The sequence below is a fragment of the Halichoerus grypus genome, chromosome 9 (genome assembly GCF_964656455.1).
Source record: "Halichoerus grypus chromosome 9, mHalGry1.hap1.1, whole genome shotgun sequence".
Lineage (NCBI taxonomy): Eukaryota > Metazoa > Chordata > Mammalia > Carnivora > Phocidae > Halichoerus > Halichoerus grypus.
The window spans coordinates 111,771,268-111,788,588 of record NC_135720.1 but is presented as its reverse complement, the minus strand read 5'-3'; the positions used below and the strand labels follow the sequence as shown (position 1 = coordinate 111,788,588).

The 17,321-nt window shown below is 49.9% G+C and overlaps 1 protein-coding gene across 3 annotated transcripts in view; it reads right to left on the bottom strand.

The window, feature by feature from the left end:
• The window catches only part of CPNE5 (copine 5), a 91,614-nt gene that overhangs the window by 51,909 nt on the left and 22,384 nt on the right, over positions 1–17,321 (bottom strand). The window lies entirely within an intron of this gene.

Below are 17,321 nucleotides of genomic sequence, written 5' to 3'. Positions count from 1 at the left end.
CTGGTCCCTGTCCCCTACCCCCTGTCAGGCTGAGAGCTCCCCCATCTAACAATGGAAACCATCCCCACTAGGGCTCTAACTCCATCCTCAGCTTTATTCTCCCTACCTCTGTCTAGGCTCCACCCAAGTTGTAAGGTTTTGATACCTGAATACTTGAGCAGACCCTTCACTTTGGCCTTCCCCTTTCTGCTTGTGGCATTCCTCCATTTCTTCAAAATCCTTTGTTAATGCTGCCTCCTCCAAGAAGTCTTCCCGATTCTTCCACCTAGAGAGTTTTACTTCCCTCTGAACCACCACTGAACTTGTGCTCCCCGCTATGACCACCGTCCTTCTCTGACTGATTCCATAGTTAGGTGTGTACTTATCTGATGCGACAATTATAAATGAAAGGGCAGAAGAAGGGATTGTGGGATCTTTTAAGATCCCCACCTCCTGCCCATGCGTAATCCCCTCCCCTTGAAGGTGGCTAGACTTCATGACTCACTACTAAGGAACAGAATAGAGCACAAGCCACTCCCCAAATTGTGTTATAAACTACCATGACTTCTGTCTTGCGGACCCTCTCTCGCTCTCTTTTGCTTGCTCACTTCGAGGAAGCCAGCTGTGCTACGGAGAGGCCCGTGTGGCAAGGAACTAAAGGCAGCCTTGGGCCGGGAGGAGGAGAGCCAGTGAGGAGCCAGGCTGTCAGCCAACCCGCCTGTAAGAATCTGAATTTTATCAACAACTACTGAGAGAACTTACAAGTGGACCCTGCCCCACCAGAAGCTTGAGATGACTGAGGCCCTGGCCAACACCTTGACCGTAGCCTTATGGGAGACCCCGAGGTCGAGTTCCCCACGAAACTGCACCCAGATTCATGACCCTGTTGTTTAAGTTGCTCAACTCTGGGCTAATTTGTTACACAGCAACAGATAACTAATACATGGACTTAACTTTCTTGGTATCCCCCGCAGCAGATACTCTAGAATTTTATACACATTAGGCGCTCAATAGTTGAATCCCACCAAACTCCCCAAATGACTTAAGGCAAGTCACACCTAGGTCTAGGCATCAGAATCACTTGGAGGGTTTGTTAAAATACCGATTGTAGGTCTCACTTCCAGACGTTCTGATTCAATAGATTTAGGGTGAGGCCTGAGAATCAGCATCTCTCAAAAATGTGCTGCTGGTGCGGGGACCTCCCTTTGGACAACCACTGGGCTTGACTGTAGTCCACAGGGCTCTGAGCATCTCAGGGTCTCCCTGTGCTGTGGAGGAGGGCAGTGGGGACATGGTTCCTAGCCATCAGTCCCATCAAAACAGCTCTCTCTTACATCTGTTTTTTTTTTTTCCCCCCTTACATCTATTCAATACACTGGACATTTCTGGTAAGATTTTGTTTCAAAAAAGGGACATGGGGCTAAAAGAGCGAGTGTAAAAGCAATGCGCTCTATGCTTCATGAAGGGAAGACATGATACCAACTCTACAAAGTGAATAAGACAGACAGGTGCATGATAAATATTTTAAATAAATTGTGAATATTTCTGAATACATAAACATGTTTTTTCAACTTGGGCAGCAATTGCCAAAATAAAAAATTAATCCTGAGTACTAGTCCTCCTTAATGGGGCTCTGCAGCCCAGAAAAATGCCAGTGCCCGGGCCCCTCTCCTATGGGGTGGGCAAGGCCTACTTCTCTGGGATATAGCCCAGCACTCACTTGTACTCTGAATTAAGTTAGAAAGCTGCAAAGAGAACCTCCCACCCAAGGCAGTGTGGGGTCATCTGAAAGCACGTGCTTTGGCACCATCTTGCCCTCACTCCCTATCAGTTCCTCCAGCCGAGTCTCTCTCCTATCCCCATACCCCCACTTCCTCCGCTGTGGCCTGGGTCAGGGCTCCCAGGTTGAGATTTTCTGATCTCAACCCTTGCAGTGACCTCCTAGTGGGTCCCCTAAGTGGGAACATTGCTAATGCTTGAAGACCCGGCTCCCCGGAAGTCCTGCTCTCTGACTCCCAACCCCTCCCCTGTGCTCCCACAATCCACCCAGCACCCCTACGGCTGCACTTACCCTGTCCTCTGACAATGATCCGAGGCTCTTCCCACCCCACTAGCTAGAGCTTCTTGAACAGCAGAGGATCCGAGCTCTCCTCATTTTTGCAGCCCAGGACCTGCCACTGTTTAACAGATTCGCAGGCTCATGGTCGCAGATGATTATAAGCATGAGGAACTGTGCAACACATTTTGCACTGTGTTTACCCTATTTCATCCTTTTATGGTAGGCTTCCCCATTTTACAGATAGGAAAACAAAGGCGCAGAACAGCTAAGTCATCTGTCGAGGGTTACACAACTAATCATTGCTGAGGACAAGTCACAACCTAGGCATTCTGGCCCATGCCCTCTAAGCCACGTGGTGCTCCATGTGAGGTCCCTAGCGAGGGCAAAGACTGGTCACTGCTCCTGGTGACTGGTACGCAGTGGGGACTCAGAAACGGTTGAATGAAGTAAGGTTGAATGAGGAAAGGGATGAGTGGGTTTGAGTCGCAAGCTTATCACAAGCTAATTGTGGGACTTGATTGGAGAAAGCTTCAATTTCCTCATCAGAAGATGGGAGAATACGACGTGTCCTGCTTACTTCTTAGAGGTATCATCCAACTCAATTACTGATTGAACAAACAGTTTTTCAGCACTTATTATAGGCCAGGCAACGTGCTGGGTGCTGAGCTACAAATACAAATAGAACATGAACCCTTCACCTAAGGACTTCTCTGTCATAGGTGGGACAACTCATAATCGATTGCTACAATACAGTGTGACAACAGCACTATATACAAATCTCTAGGACAGGGTCTCCCCTGGCTGCACACCAGAAGCCCCGGGGGAATGTGAAAGAGATTGAAATTGACACAAAAACAGATTACTGGGGGTCCCGTTTCACATACTGGTCCAGGCATCTGACTTCGTAGAGATCTGCACCTTTCATTATGGTTGAGCTATTTTACAACTTCGGAAATTGTAGAAAGCACAGGGTAATGCAAATGATTCTTATCCATAAATATGTAAATACATTTGGCTCAGTGGAATGCAATTATTTGATTATTATCTTGTCGATACTGACCAATTTTGCATCTATTTATAAATTAATTTCAGCATTCCTGATTGCCTATGTACAGCTGACCCTTGAACAATGCAAGAGTTAGGGGAGCGGACCTCCACACACCGTTGAAAATCCAGGTATAACTTTTGACTCCCCCAAAACTTAACTAATAGCCAGCCTACTGTTGACCGGAAGACTTACCGACAACAAAAAGTTGATTAAAAAATATTTTGTACATTATATGTATGGCATACTGTATTCTTACAATAAAGTAAACCAGAAGAAAGAATATGTTATTAAGAAAGTCATAAAGAAGAGAAAATATATTGACCAGACTGTACTGTATTTATTGAAAAAAATCTGTGTGTAAGTGGACCTGTGCTGTTCAAACCTGTGTTGTTCAAGGGTCAACAGAATGTGTGTTGAGTCATCTGAACCAGCTGTAACATCTTACTGGTTCCTTCATTTAATTAACAAGTTAAATAAATCTTTACCATGTGTTCATTTTATATTTGCATGGGGATTCATGATTTTACCTTTTAAAAAAATGTATCCTTTAACAGGAGCTTTTTAAAAATACCCATGCTCACAGCCCCATCACAGACCAATGAAACCCAGTCTCAATGGGTGTGGCCGGAACAACTGTTTTCTCCGTTTCCTAGGTGATCCTAATGCGCAGTTGGAGTTGAGAACCACTGATGGAGGAAGAAAGAAAACTAACATTTACTGAGCCCCTTCTGAATGCTCACTAGATCAAGTGGATCATTATCTCATTCGATTCTCACAAAACCCCCGTGAGTTACTACCCATTTTCCAAGTGAAGAAACTGAGAATCAGAGAGGTTAAGTAACTTGCCCAAGGTCACACAGCTAGGCAGAGCTGGGACCTAAATGCAGGTATGTGTAATCCAAGGCTCATTATATTTTTACTTCATCTAACGTCCTCAAGCACTATGAAAATCAAATAAAGATGAGGTTTACTTCACAAGTATTTATAAAAGTCCCACCGTGTCCAAGGCAATGGGGTAGATACTGAATTGAATAAGACTGGGTTCCTGCTACATCCCCTAAATTCAGTAACAATCTTACAATGTATAATCCATCCTTGTTCCAAGAGAATTCCTGCATTTTCCCCTTCTGCTCTAATTCTTTTTTTTTTTTTTAAGATTTTATTCATTCATTTTGACAGAGAGAGAGAGAGAGAGAGACAGCCAGCGAGAGAGGGAACACAAACAGGGGGAGTGGGAGAGGGAGAAGCAGGGAACCCAACCCGGGGGCGGGGCTCGATCCCAGGACACTGGGATCACGACCTGAGCCAAAGACAGACGCTTAATGACTGAGCCACCCAGGCACCCCTGCTCTAATTCTTAACACCTCTAGTCTTCAGACAAAAGGAAAATTTCTCCTAATGACTTTCTTGCGGAATATTCTGGGTAAACACCCAGGTGTGAGAGAATCCTCTTTTAAGAAAGGGCTCTACCTCCTCTTCAATGTACTGACCCCCCAAACATGTTAAAAAATCCCTCTGGCTGAATTTTAGATACACCCCAGTCCAGAAGGAGAAAGCATTTGGGCCGCCTCTCTCCTCACCCGACTCTTAGCAGAGACTCCAAGGAAAACACCCATTAGGGAAGATGACAGCGCTGCTTTTAAAATGGCACTTGAAGCTTCAATAGAGAGGAATTCCCTAGAGAATGATCTCTGCCAGAGAAGAAAATGGAGTTCCCCTGGAAACAGGACTTGGAGCGGGACTCCAAGGGCCCCCAAGATCTCCTGGAGAGGAAAGGGGGCAAGTGAGCCAGGCTGGGCAGTGATGAATTTCCAGCCCGAAGGGGTAATTAACGTATGCCAGGCACAAACAACTGTGAAATCTACAACCGAGGGACTTACTAAAGATGTTTTATAGCCTTCATTACTTGTGCTAATCACAAAGAAGAAAAAAAACACCAAAAACTTGGATTTTGAAAATCCAAGGAGCCACTAAGTCTCTGTCAGGCCCAATTTATACCCCTATTAATGACAATAGGAAACAACCTAACTGATGTTTAAAAAAAAATCAATTTGGCTGTATTTCATTCCACATAGAATTACAGTTTCCAAGCCTGAACGGACTTGGACAGATGAGGTATTACCACGAAAGCATACAGTCTGAATGCTGTATGACAAATCCTGCTTGGGGGCGAAGGGGAGAGTGGGTTAACCCTTGACCACTCGTCATCGGAGCTGAACCAGCCCTGAACACTCTTCCAGCTCCCTGGAAGTGCCTGTCCCTTCCTCTGGTCCCTTCTGAACTCCTCCGTCCACACTCCAGGCTCTGAGCATGGCATTCTCACGGTCTGGGGCATAGGCCACCAAACACGAGTGGGCACAGGGATTCTCTAATTAGCAAAGCTGAAGAAAAACCCCGAAATCTTTGTTTTACCAAGCGATTCTGATACAGACAGCCTTAAAAAACTCTTGCTTATAGGGGCAAGTGCAGACTAGCTAGGGCATGGTGTGAAATCGGGGAAGGGGCTGAGCAATCAGAAAGAAAGGTGAGGGGGACCTCCCTGACCTCAAGGCCTGGAACAGCCTCCCAGGAGGGGAGAAAGAAAAAAAAAGTACAAACGAGTACGAAGCCTGGAAATGAGGGTATTCACCTTCTCAAAAGCTCACGTCTTGTCCCTGGCAACAAAACCCAGTGGGAAAAGCTCCTGACACGCCAGAAAAGATGCTCCCGAGGGCTCCTAAAACCTCTATGACTAAGCCCCAAGAATATCAATTAAGCAGCAGTAATTACATATCATCAGTTCCAGTGGGACCCTCAAAGGGAAAGCAGACTTGAAACTTCTTTGAGGACGAAATTAAACGGCTCCCAGAGGCTCTGCTACACACAGAAGTTGAGATTTACGGGGGCGGGTGGGCAGTGGTCCTGCCAACCCACCCTGGGACAAGGGCCGCTGCAGGGCTGGGATTGAGAACCCAGGTCAGGCAAGGAAGGTCTTCCCATTCCATGTCCAACGAGGAGGCCAGGAGTGGGGGATCCTCCGTCAAGACATGGGTCTCTTGCCCTGCACTGGGGCACGGGGCTGGTGATGAGGCTTATTCTCTGTGCTGGAGAGTCTCCCACTGCTGCCCCCACCCCACCCAGCTCCTTCTCTGTCCTGCTCTACGCTCCAGGGGACCCTTTCCCCTTTGAACCCCATCACCCTGGTTCCCTTGCCGTGTGGGTTCCTGTTGGGTTTGGCCAATGGGAGGCACGAGCAGATAGGAGACAGGTGGAGAGAGAGGTTGGGGTATTTCTTCCCGCTCTGGCCCAGACTTCTCACTCACAGACAAGAGTACTGTCTCCTCTCACTGCCCCTTCAAGCCGGGACTGAGAGGGGGTGCCGCACTACCCAGTGTGGATTTCCTCGACCTCACCCATATTTTGAGAGAAATCCATTAAATCTCTTCAGTTAAACCAACTAAGGAAACTCGCTCTCCCGCTGGGGCCCGGACTGATCTATTTTCTCTCTCACCAAACATGGTCGTAACACATACAATTGCCAACTCAAGTGAACATAAACCAAGAACAACAGTCCCCACCCCACTCCTTCTGCTGAAACACCGCGTAACGTTCATGCCACCAATAAACTGCGTGACCCCCGCTCATGCAGCCAAGATGCGCAATGTCCCGTGACCACCTTCTGGGATGCAGGGTTTCACACAGCTGTTCCACCCTGAGGGCCCCAGTGGGAACTCTCGGGGACCAGGACCCCCACCCCAGCCTCCTCGGCTTTGTAGAAAGCGGCCATCCTGGTCCCGTCCAAAGAGCTGCCAGAATGAGGCCCAGTTAGGGAAGAACACCTGCCCGATTCGAGTCAGGGTTTGAGGCTTTTAATCAGCTCTGAGTGGGCCTCTGGCACCCTGAAATCAAATGCAAATGTCCGTCTGTCCATGTCGGCATTTTCCGGGTGGAGAAGCTATGGTTTCCATCAGTTTCTCAAGGGAAAGCATGCCTTCAGAAAGCTTTAAGAACCCCTGATTCTACCTTTGAAGACAGATCTTAGGGTTTCCCACAGAAAGCAGTGAATAGTGAAGTGAAGAGAGCAGAGTCTGGGGCCCGGCTTCCTGGGTTCAAATCTGGTTTTGCTGCTCACTGGCCGTGTGACCTAGGAGAAATCCCTTTCCCCGTCCTGTGTTTCGGTTTGCTCTTCCGTGAAATGGGAACGACAATTTTTGCACACCTTACAGGGTTTTTGGAGGCTTACGTGATCTGATTTATGTAATGTACTTAGAAGACAGCCTGGGACATAAAACGAGCTCTGCAAATTAGTGATTCTACACTCTGGTCCTTCCTGAATCCCAAACCCTGGCCCAGGCACCCAAGAAATGTGTCTCTCCCAGGTCTCTGAACTCAGCGTTATCTCTAAGATGCTCCCTGCCCGAACTGCTAACACTTCCTGCTCACCTTCCATGCCTGAAAGGCCCCAGTTCTGAGTGGTTTCTCTCCAAGACATCTTCCACACACAGGCAAGGCAGAGGGGAAAATGCAGGGCTGTCCCTTTGCTCTTACCAAGCAGCTACTCCATTAAGATCTAGGCTCTGCCCTGCCCGTGGGCTTCCCACAAGCATGGGTCCAGCAATGTCCAAGGCCTTTGTTAGGAAAATAAAGGGGGGGCAGTAGAATGTGTAAGGTTTGCTTAGAGACCCGGGCCTGGAGAAGAAAATTCACTCTCCTGCCATGGGCAGGAGAGCTAAAGCAGAAGGACCCCTTGGGCGAGGAGGCTGCTTAGTGAGGGTGGGGAGGAGAGGAGAGTCCTTGACCCTCTCAACCCCTGCTCAGACACACTGACTACCGGGCTAGGAGGTACAAAGCAAGGCAGCCAGGAAAGAGGCTTTCTCTGTTGCTTCTAGATTTCTAAAGTCTGGACCCCTCCTTCCTCACAACCCACCAGCAACTCCCTGCAAATACCCACAGCTGGAGGGCACTGGGGCCCCGAGCTAGGGGTAGCTAGGTCCTGGGTTTAGGACCCCCCAACTGGCCAGAGTTCTGTTGCTTCTTATTTACTACGGGAGGCTACCTAAAATAGCCCCTCAGAGGGTACATTTCCCCACTGCTAAGACAGAGCAAAGCATTCCTTCTCCAGGGGAAGGACAGAAGGAAATGTGCGTGAAGCTGGACCCGGAACGTCTCTGCTGCAGAGCTTATCTTCAGGACTGAAAATAACCCTCACATAGCCCTAAAGGCAGCCAGGTGCTAAGTGTTTCCCACATTTTGTCTCATTTAATCTTCATAACAACTTTATGAAGCAGTACTGTTATCCCCATGTTACAGTAAATGAACTAAGATAAGGCTCAGAGAGCTGGAGTGACTTGCCCAAGGTCATACAGCTGGTGGGTGGTAGAAACAGGATTCAAACCCAGGCTGTCTGGCCTGGTTCCAGATCAGGAAGGAGTTGATGTAGTCACTAACCAATCAGAGGTCAATACTGTGAATGAGGCTTGGACTATGTCCTATCCAGTCTTTACTCCTGTTGTTTTCCTACCTGCAGCTGAACCTCTGAACTTCTTCAATGCTTGCTCTCTCTTTCACCTTGCTGACTCTTCCTGTGGGTTGGGGAGGCTCTAGGTCACAGGGCACAGGTGAGTGCCCCTGACCTATTCCTCTGCTCACCCCCCACCCACACTTCCAATCCCTACAGACCATTCACACACACACACACACACACACACACACACACACACTCCTGGCCCCTCCTATGATTTCCATAAAGATTTATTGATTAACAAGTTGACCTAGAACCTGAAGACTTTGGAGCTGGCAGGAATCAAATCCTCTCAAGCAATGAGAGGAGAGAGGCAGAGAAGCGGGGTGGGGGGCGTGCTCTGACACAGGTCACAGCTAATTAGGAAAAGGGCTGTGGTGGGAGCCCAGGTCAGGTTAGCTCCAGCTCAGAGCAGTGCCCTGTTCTCCCAGAAACCTGCCACCCTCTCTGTCAGGTTTCTCTCAGGTCTTCCTTCCATCAAATCCTCCTCCTCCTTCTGCTTGGTATCGTGACTCCCTATCTTCAAAACACTTCCACATCCATGATCTCACTCAACCCCCCCAGTGACCCCATGGAGACGTTATTATTGTAATCCCCATTTTACAGATGAGAGAACAGAGCTCCAGGAGGCCAGAAGGACCTCCCAGAGGCACCCAGTTGTGGGAGGGAGGACCAGGTCTCCCAGGAGTGATGGAGCCATCGAGTCAGTCCCATGGTGTTCACTGCGGTCCCCTGCCTCAGTAATAAGTGGGTGGCTCTGCAAGCCTGAACAATGTTCACGGCCCCAGATTTAAGCAGCTCTGGCCTTTTTACAAATTACAGCTGGACGAAGCTCCAGAGACCTCCCCCCAGCTGCAAAGCCCCCAGTGGCTATGCCGCCTGGGACAGAAGGAGGCCAGAGCTGACAGACGGCTCTCCACCTCAAAGCTGCCCACCCTTCCCCAACCGGAGCTCCCCTATAATTTTCATATATAATTGATGGCTCCTTAACTGGGGATTCTAAAAGCCCTGCTGCAGAGCCCAGCCCTGGCCCCTCATGAATCATGTTCACCAGGATTAAAATCAGAGGCCAGAAAGCTAACTGACTCAATTAGAAATTGGAAAAGGCAGCAAGCTGAGTGCTGGGAACAGGGGCCCAAGTAGGTTCCTGAGGCTGGAGAATGGCCTGAGATCTGGACACCAGGACAGAGGGCCCGGGTTTCAAGGAGGAGCACAGAGGACCTGGTTCAATGCGTACCATCTTGGGTCTGGAAAGTTCTCTGAGGTTCCCTATTAGAGGGTTCCAGGATTCTGTGGGCACCCTCTCTCCTTGGAGAGCGAGGAAAACTAGGCCGAGAGAGAGGAAGGAGCTGACCTAAAGCCAAGCAGAGTGAACCATGACTTCTGTGACCCGGTGCCTTCCAGACCATTTCCTGTTGCGTTAAGGCCTCTAGGTGAGGAAAGGCAGAGGTGAATGAGGAGACCGGAGGCTCCAAAGGCCTTCCCCCTGCTCAGGCCTGGACAGAGAATTTTCCCTCTCTGGCCCCAGACATCAGCAGCAGCCAAGCTTATAATGAAAGGCTTCCTGACAAAAGGCTTAGTTCCTAATTAGCCATTGTCCCAGATAATCTGTTAAAAAGTCCCAGCTCCTGGGGGAATGGCCTAGCTGCCAAGTCGCTGGCAAAACAGTCTCCACCGGCCCGTGCCCCTGGGCAGCTGAGCCTTGGGTCCGGCTGCAGCCTGTGGGGGGAGCGCCCCGAGCGAGCCCCGCCCTAAAGGCACTTGTCCTCCAGAGCACCCCAAAATGTCTATCGCTCCTGCCAAGTGGCATGAGGGTGTCTGAAGTGATAGCACCCACGGTGTTTCCTCCCGGTGAAGCTCGGGTTTCTCACTTTGGGGCTTCATCCATAGAGCCACTGTTGAGCGTTGTCTCTTGCCAGGCGCTTTACGAGAATTAGCTCCTTTACTCCTCACAGCAGGCTTGTGAGCCGGGGCACTTGCCCAAGAGCCCCAGCCAGGAAGGTGGTGGCCCAGATTTGGACCCAGTCCCCTTGACTCTGGAGCCCACGCTCTCGATGGCTCAGCCACAACTGTAAAGGGCACCTGGATGCTAACACTGAAGAGGAAAGGGATTTATCAGCCACTGAATGACCTGCACTAGAACCTTGGGGTTTACCAGGAAAGCAAACGCCTTTCTTCAGATGAAATCTTGGCCTCCTGTCAAATGTATTAACAGAACTCACAAAACATCTCTGGTTGAGTGGGGGGAGGGGCGTCAGGAGACACACACAAGTTCACAGTTGGCCCCTGACGCACCACATCAAACCCGGGATCTAGAAAAGCCCCCTCCAACAGCCTGGCCAGATGGGCAGACTCAGAAGACCGTATCACGCCCCAGTTCCACACTCTCTAGCTGAGTTGCTGGGCCAAGCGGGGACCCCTCTGTGCCTCTGCTTCCTCGTCTGGGGTGTGGTGAGGGCCAAGGGGGATCATGGGGCTCTGCTGACGTAGAAACCACACCAGCCCTAGGAAATGTCGTCATCGGCCTCCCACAGAGGGAGCAGCAAGACAGGGGGCAGAGCCTCCTCCCGGCTTTGTCTGACGGGATTGCGTAATAATATTTATAAGGGTTGAGCATAGCCAGGCACTGTGCTGAACGATTCTGTCCTAAAGTTCCCACCACAGCCCGGTGAGCAGGCATCGGGATCCCATTTACTGAGGAAAAAAACCTAAAGCTCAGAGAGTTTAAGGGAAGTGACAGAGTCAAGATTTCAAGGGACACCGTGACGGTACCTGGCTGTGCCAAAGCAGATTCTAAAGCCCTAACCCTAAGACTATGAGCAGGTGCCCGTGACCCATCTGGTCCCCAAAGGCAGGCCTCGGTCCCAGACTGTTTGCTCGTGCTGATGGTGAGGGAGGACCCTGAAAATCCAGTTGCGTGATAAGAGCAAAGGCCACGAGAGGCTGTCCACGGGCCCCGAGGCTCAAGTGGGACCTTTTCTTGAAGAGGCAGACTCCTCTCTGCAAAAACAGAGAGTCCAGAAAGCCAACCCCACGCTTGCCTTGGCGCCACCAACTAGAGAGGCATGTCTCCTGCTTTGAGGTTTAGCAATAATAGTGATCCATTCATTACTTGAAATCTTTTGATAGAGGTCCGTGTCGTGTGACTGGGGTCGGGTCCTATGTTGGTCATCAGGGATCCCAAATTGGGCTCAGAGTATGGTGGCAGAGGGTCATTTCAGTTCACGTTTAAACCCCTGGCCACTGGACAAACTGGATCCCCACTGCCCTTGCCCACTACTGTCTCATCCCAGGAGCTCCATGAGACTGCAAATTGTCTTTCTGTTTCTGTCCTTCCGCCTGTAATCGGCTCTGCACACAGTGGCCAGAGCTGTCTTTCCAAAACACGAACGGGGCTCTGTCACTACTCTGCTCAAAACCCTCAAATAGCTTCCCATCACACTTAGAGCAGTGTTTGGAGTCCTACGTGGCCTATGAAGCCCTAGAGGATCTGCCCCTACAAACCTCTGCCCCCATATCACCCACTGTCCTCATTGTTCCCACCACTCAAATTATACAGGCCTTCTTTTTGTCCTTTGAGCGCAGTGAGCTTGTTCCCACCTCAGGGCCTTTGCACCTGCTATACCCCCTGCCTGGAACATCCCCTCCCAGACTTATGCATGGCAACACTCAGGACTCAATTAGAGTCACCAGCCCCTCAGAAGGGACTCCATTGGCCCCCTAATGAAAGCAGTACCCTCCTCCCTGGTCACTCTCTTTTATCTTTTTCATAGCACTTATCAAACTATACCTGAAATTATCCAATTTCTTTGCTGATTGCACTAAGCCTCTCCAGAGTAAGGACTCTGCCTGTCTTATTCTCCACTATGTGCCTGAATCAGCGGGCGACATATAGTAGGTGCTCAATAAATGCTTGTTCACTGACTGCTGACTCTTTGGAAACTGTGATTAAATCGAAGACCTCGTACTCCCAGCAGGGTTCCCAATGGGGCACGGCCCTCCCTTCCTCAGCTCATCTTTCCCCTCCCTCCAACACAGCCTGGGCCTTAGCCAGACTGAGTCACTGCCGGCTCCTAGACACACAGGACGCTCCCACCACCAGGCCTCGCTCATGGCAAGCCCCGTTCCCGGAATGCCCTTTCTTCTCCCCACTATCCTTCAAGTCCCAGGTCTGGTGCCACCTCCCCCTGGAAGCTCTCCCAGGCCTCCCGGACCTCTCCCTGCTGTTAAGTGCTGAGAATTCACGTCTAAACTACTTGGGTGGCTCCTGGTCTAGTTACCGTCTGGAGCTTGGGGCCTCTGAGAGGATCTGCTCCAACACTCTCACCAAGATGAAGAAAACAAGGCTTTTAGATTCTTCCATGTCTGTGTCTGGTCTCCCCAGCTCCGCATAAGGTCTCTGAGGGCAGGGACCTCGCTGCTACAGCTTTGTACCCTGGAGGATACCACAGTCCCTTACTCAAGTTACTTCCTGTCTCTTGGCCTCCCTGCTGCTATCTATAGAATGGGTTACCGGGGATAGAGCCTATCAACTGCCTGGTGTGTTGCCCAGCACCCAGAGCCCGTCGATGATACTATGAACAAGAGCTGCCTCTTACCAACTGCCTGCCTGGTTCCTCCACCTTATGCTATGTTCTCTTTAATCCTTAGACAATCCAGCCGGGTAAGTATTGTTAGCTGTCCATTTTACAGGTGAGAAACCGAAGGCCCAAAGAGAACAACCATCTAGTACACGGTCACGCAGCTCTAAATACCGAGGTCCTGACACAAACCAGGAACTGCCCACGACACCAACCCTCCTCTGTGGTTCAGTAGGGAGAGGACCCTGGCTTCCTAGCCATGGCACCTGGAGCAAGTTCCGCCAGCTCTCTGAGGTCTGGAAATAATCTGTACCTGCCTGCAAAGCCGTTATAAGCGTCGGGGACAAGTAGGAGACCTGATGCTGGGCACGCACCAGGCACATCCTAAAGGAGGTCTGCTGTTACACGGCAGATTTTCCAACCATCTTGGCTGATTCTTTGAGTACCTTAAACCATCAGAGTTATTGGGGCACAATCTTGGCTGCTGGGGCAGGGGTGCCTGGGGGGCTGAGAGAGGGCCAAAAGTGGCTCAGTTGGAGAAAGGCATGTGCATGGCTATAGGATTTCCTCTAGAGGAACAGCATGAGGGTGGAAGTAGGCCAGCCTGGGGGCTCTGAATGTCTGGGTGCAAGGAGAGGGACAGAGCTAGGGAAGAAGGCAGGGGACATGCTGTGAGGTGGGAAAAGCCTGGAGTCCAACAGCTTGTCTTTTGTTCTATTGTCTATAATATATTATTTAAAATTATTTTGGGGGGCGCCTGGGTGGCTTAGTCAGTGAAGCGTCTGCCTTTGACTCAGGTCATGATCCCAGGGTCCTGGGATGGAAACCTGCATCGGGCTCCCTGCTCAGTGGGGTCTTCTTTTCCCTCTGCCCTTCCCCCTGCTTGTGTTCCCTCTCTCCCTGTCTTTCTCTCTGTCAAAAAGTAAATAAAATCTTTAAAAAATAAAATAAAATAATTTTTTTAAGTGAGTTTCCTCCATCTCAGGGGTGGACATTACATTTGAAAGCCCTAACTAGGAGACGTCACCTCAGATACATGATCTCCCGGGCACTGGAGAACCCTTTTCACAGACAGAGGTTAGCAAGGACTTTCCACCGCCAGCAGGAAGGTGTGGAGAGACACACGTGTGGTTGAAGTGCCGTAGAAGCACTTAAGCACTTGCACAAACAAGGTGTGAGAGCCTGCAGAGACCTCATGCCTTGGGAGTGGGCCTGGGCTTCTGATACCCCGGGGCTGTCCTGTCAGCAGAAGCGGCCTGACCCTCCCCAGTGCTGGAATAGCATCTCTCATCGGCCGGCCTCCGATGAGCCTTTAAGGCGAGAAGCAGGCCCTGGGACCTCGCTGAGCTGATAAGGACACGCAGGTCATTAGGGGCCACTTGCTAATATTAGATTAGAGTCTAACCTGACCATTAGACTACGTGAAATTGCCATTTCTTTTCAAATTTTCAAACGCAAATCCATATGGTTCAACTTAGCCAGCGAGTGCACGTGGCAGAAATCAGCCTGAGTCCTGCTTTCGTGGTCGTGTGGGCTCGGGGTCAAGGTTGTGTGGAAGCAGAGCTGCCCAAAAGGCCTGACAGCACTGGACAGCCATCCAGGCTTAGGAGGCTTCAGAACAGATGTGAATCCCAATCCTGCACCAATTCACAGCATGGCCATGGACAAGCCGCTTTAACTGTCCTGGCCTCAGTTTCCCATCAGTGACATAGACCCACTGCAGCTTCTTATAGGTGGCTGAGGGTTAGGGATGAGCCAGCAGAGCACCCACAGGGGCTCACTCGGGACCAGTTCCTCTCTTACAGCCAATTTTAGGGTAGTCCAAGCAGGAGACGTTCGAACACCAGGCTAAGAAGCTGATGTTTACTGTCTCCCAGGCTTGGGAAACAGCTGAATTCCTGAGCTGTGATTTTGAGAGCCGCTGGAACTAGGAAAAAGCCCTTTTCTGTTCAGGAGAAGGAGAAAAAACACTGGCTGCCAGGGGTGAGCATGGGGGTGAACTTCAAGGCCAGAGCCAGGGAGGATGACTGGGGTCTGGAAGGGGGCAAGAGCCAGGCAGGCCACCACTCAGAGATGCAGGGTGTTGTGGGCAGACTAAGAGGAGACAACTCGGGACAAAGCACCAGAGGGGCAGGGAATGGGGGTCCCCCACTGAGCCAGCGTGCCACGCTGCAATGCTCTTTGGGCATAGCACAGTGACGAAGGTGTCCCTGGGTCCAGCATTTCCTGGAAGAGCCCCTCCTGAGGAAGGACCCTTCCCACACAAGGTTGACATGTTTCACTTCTCCTGGAAGCCCTCACTCCTTAAAGCCAATTGCGTCTTGGAGCCCTAGGCCGAGAAGGGGACTCGGGTTTGGTTTAGTCCACAGGGTCTCCAGGTACGGCTGTTCCCACTGTGACAGAGCGCCTAGGTGCTCAAGCTGGGCGATGGCGCATTGCCGTGAGTACTGCGAGGTATTTTCACAAGCGTAATTTTAGCTGGTCCTCCTAAGAAGGACTCACTCCGAGTCCCATTTTACAGATGAGTAAGCTGAGACTCAGAGAAGATAAAGACCTCACCCATGTCACAGAGTTAATAAATCTCAGAGCTGAGATGGGAATGCAGGGTTCTAGACGTCAAGTTCAGGGCCTCATCTGACAAGGCAAAGGATGGTTATTCATGAAGCCCTTAGAGAACAGATCGAGAAAAATGGGATGGATTATAACCAGATTATGTAGCTCCTTGGTGGCTGAACAGAGTATCTCAAAAACCAGCTAGAGGAATGAGGTCAATCTGGGAAAAGATCTCCAGTGGGGAACCACAACACTCTGTCCCGTGCCACCCTTTATCATTCTTGTGGACAGCGACCGCAGCTAACCGAGGACTAGGAGGCAGAACCAAGATGCCAAAAGCACAATCATAATTCAACATGATCTTCACAGCCAGACAACAGACTGAATCTACCAAATGACAAGTCTACTAAATAACAAAGATAAATACAAAATCTCCCATTGAGGGTCAAAAATACAATCGCGAAGTTTGAGCTGGGAGAATCCTGTTTGGACAAGTAAGTGGGTGGTGCAGGACACCCCCTCTGGGGAAAACATTGACGCCTGGACCCGGGGTCCAGGGGTGTGATCCGACTGGTAAAGGGACAAGAGACAGTGATATAGAGAGGAAGTACTGATAGAAATAATCACTTTCTAAATCTGTCCCAAACTGGGGGCACCTGGGTGGCTCAGTCGGTTAAGGGTCTGCCCTCGCCTCAGGTCATGATCCCAGGGTCCTGGCATCAAGCCCCGCGGTGGGCTCCCTGCCCAGCAGGGACCCTGCTTCTCCCACTCCCTCTGTCCCCCCCGCCGCCCCCACATGTGCCCTCTCTCTCTCTCTCAAATAAATAAAATCTTTAAAAATAAATAAATAAATAAATAAATAAATAAATAAATAAATGAATCTGCCCAAAAGTGGACTAATAGGGCTGTGTGAGCTGTCCTCAGATATTGAGAGAAAGAACATGCAGAAGAGAGGGGCGCCTGGGTGGCTCAGTTGGTTAAGCGACTGCCTTCGGCTCAGGTCATGATCCTGGAGTCCCGGGATCGAGTCCCGCATCGGGCTCCCTGCTCGGCAGGGAGTCTGCTTCTCCCTCTGACCCTCCCCCCCTCTCATGTGCTCTCTCTCATTCTCTCTCTCTCAAATAAATAAATAAAATCTTTAAAAAAAAAAAAAAAAGAGAGAGAAAGAACATGCAGAAGAGAAAATCAACTTCCTCTGTGCATCTAAGGAGGTTTGAATTTGGGATGAATGGAATTTTGCCCCTTATATATAACTATTTTGGATCTTAAATATCATTGTTCCAGAAGTTGCTCTCACATTTAACTTCTCTCTGTTTCAATTTCCTCCTCTGGGAAATGGGGCCAATAAATATAATAATAGTAGTAATAATACCTTCTGAATGGGGTGGTTGTGAGCATTAAATTATTTACTATATGTAAATACTTGGAACCTGTGCCCAGCATATCACTGTTACAGAAATGTCTGCTATTAGCATTCTTTTCTTTTTTAAAAGATTTTATTTATTTGAGAGAGAGAGAACATAAGCAGGGGGAGGGGCTGAGGGTGAGGGAGAAGCACACTTCCTGCTGAGTGCGGGCCGAACAGGGGTTTGACCCACGGCT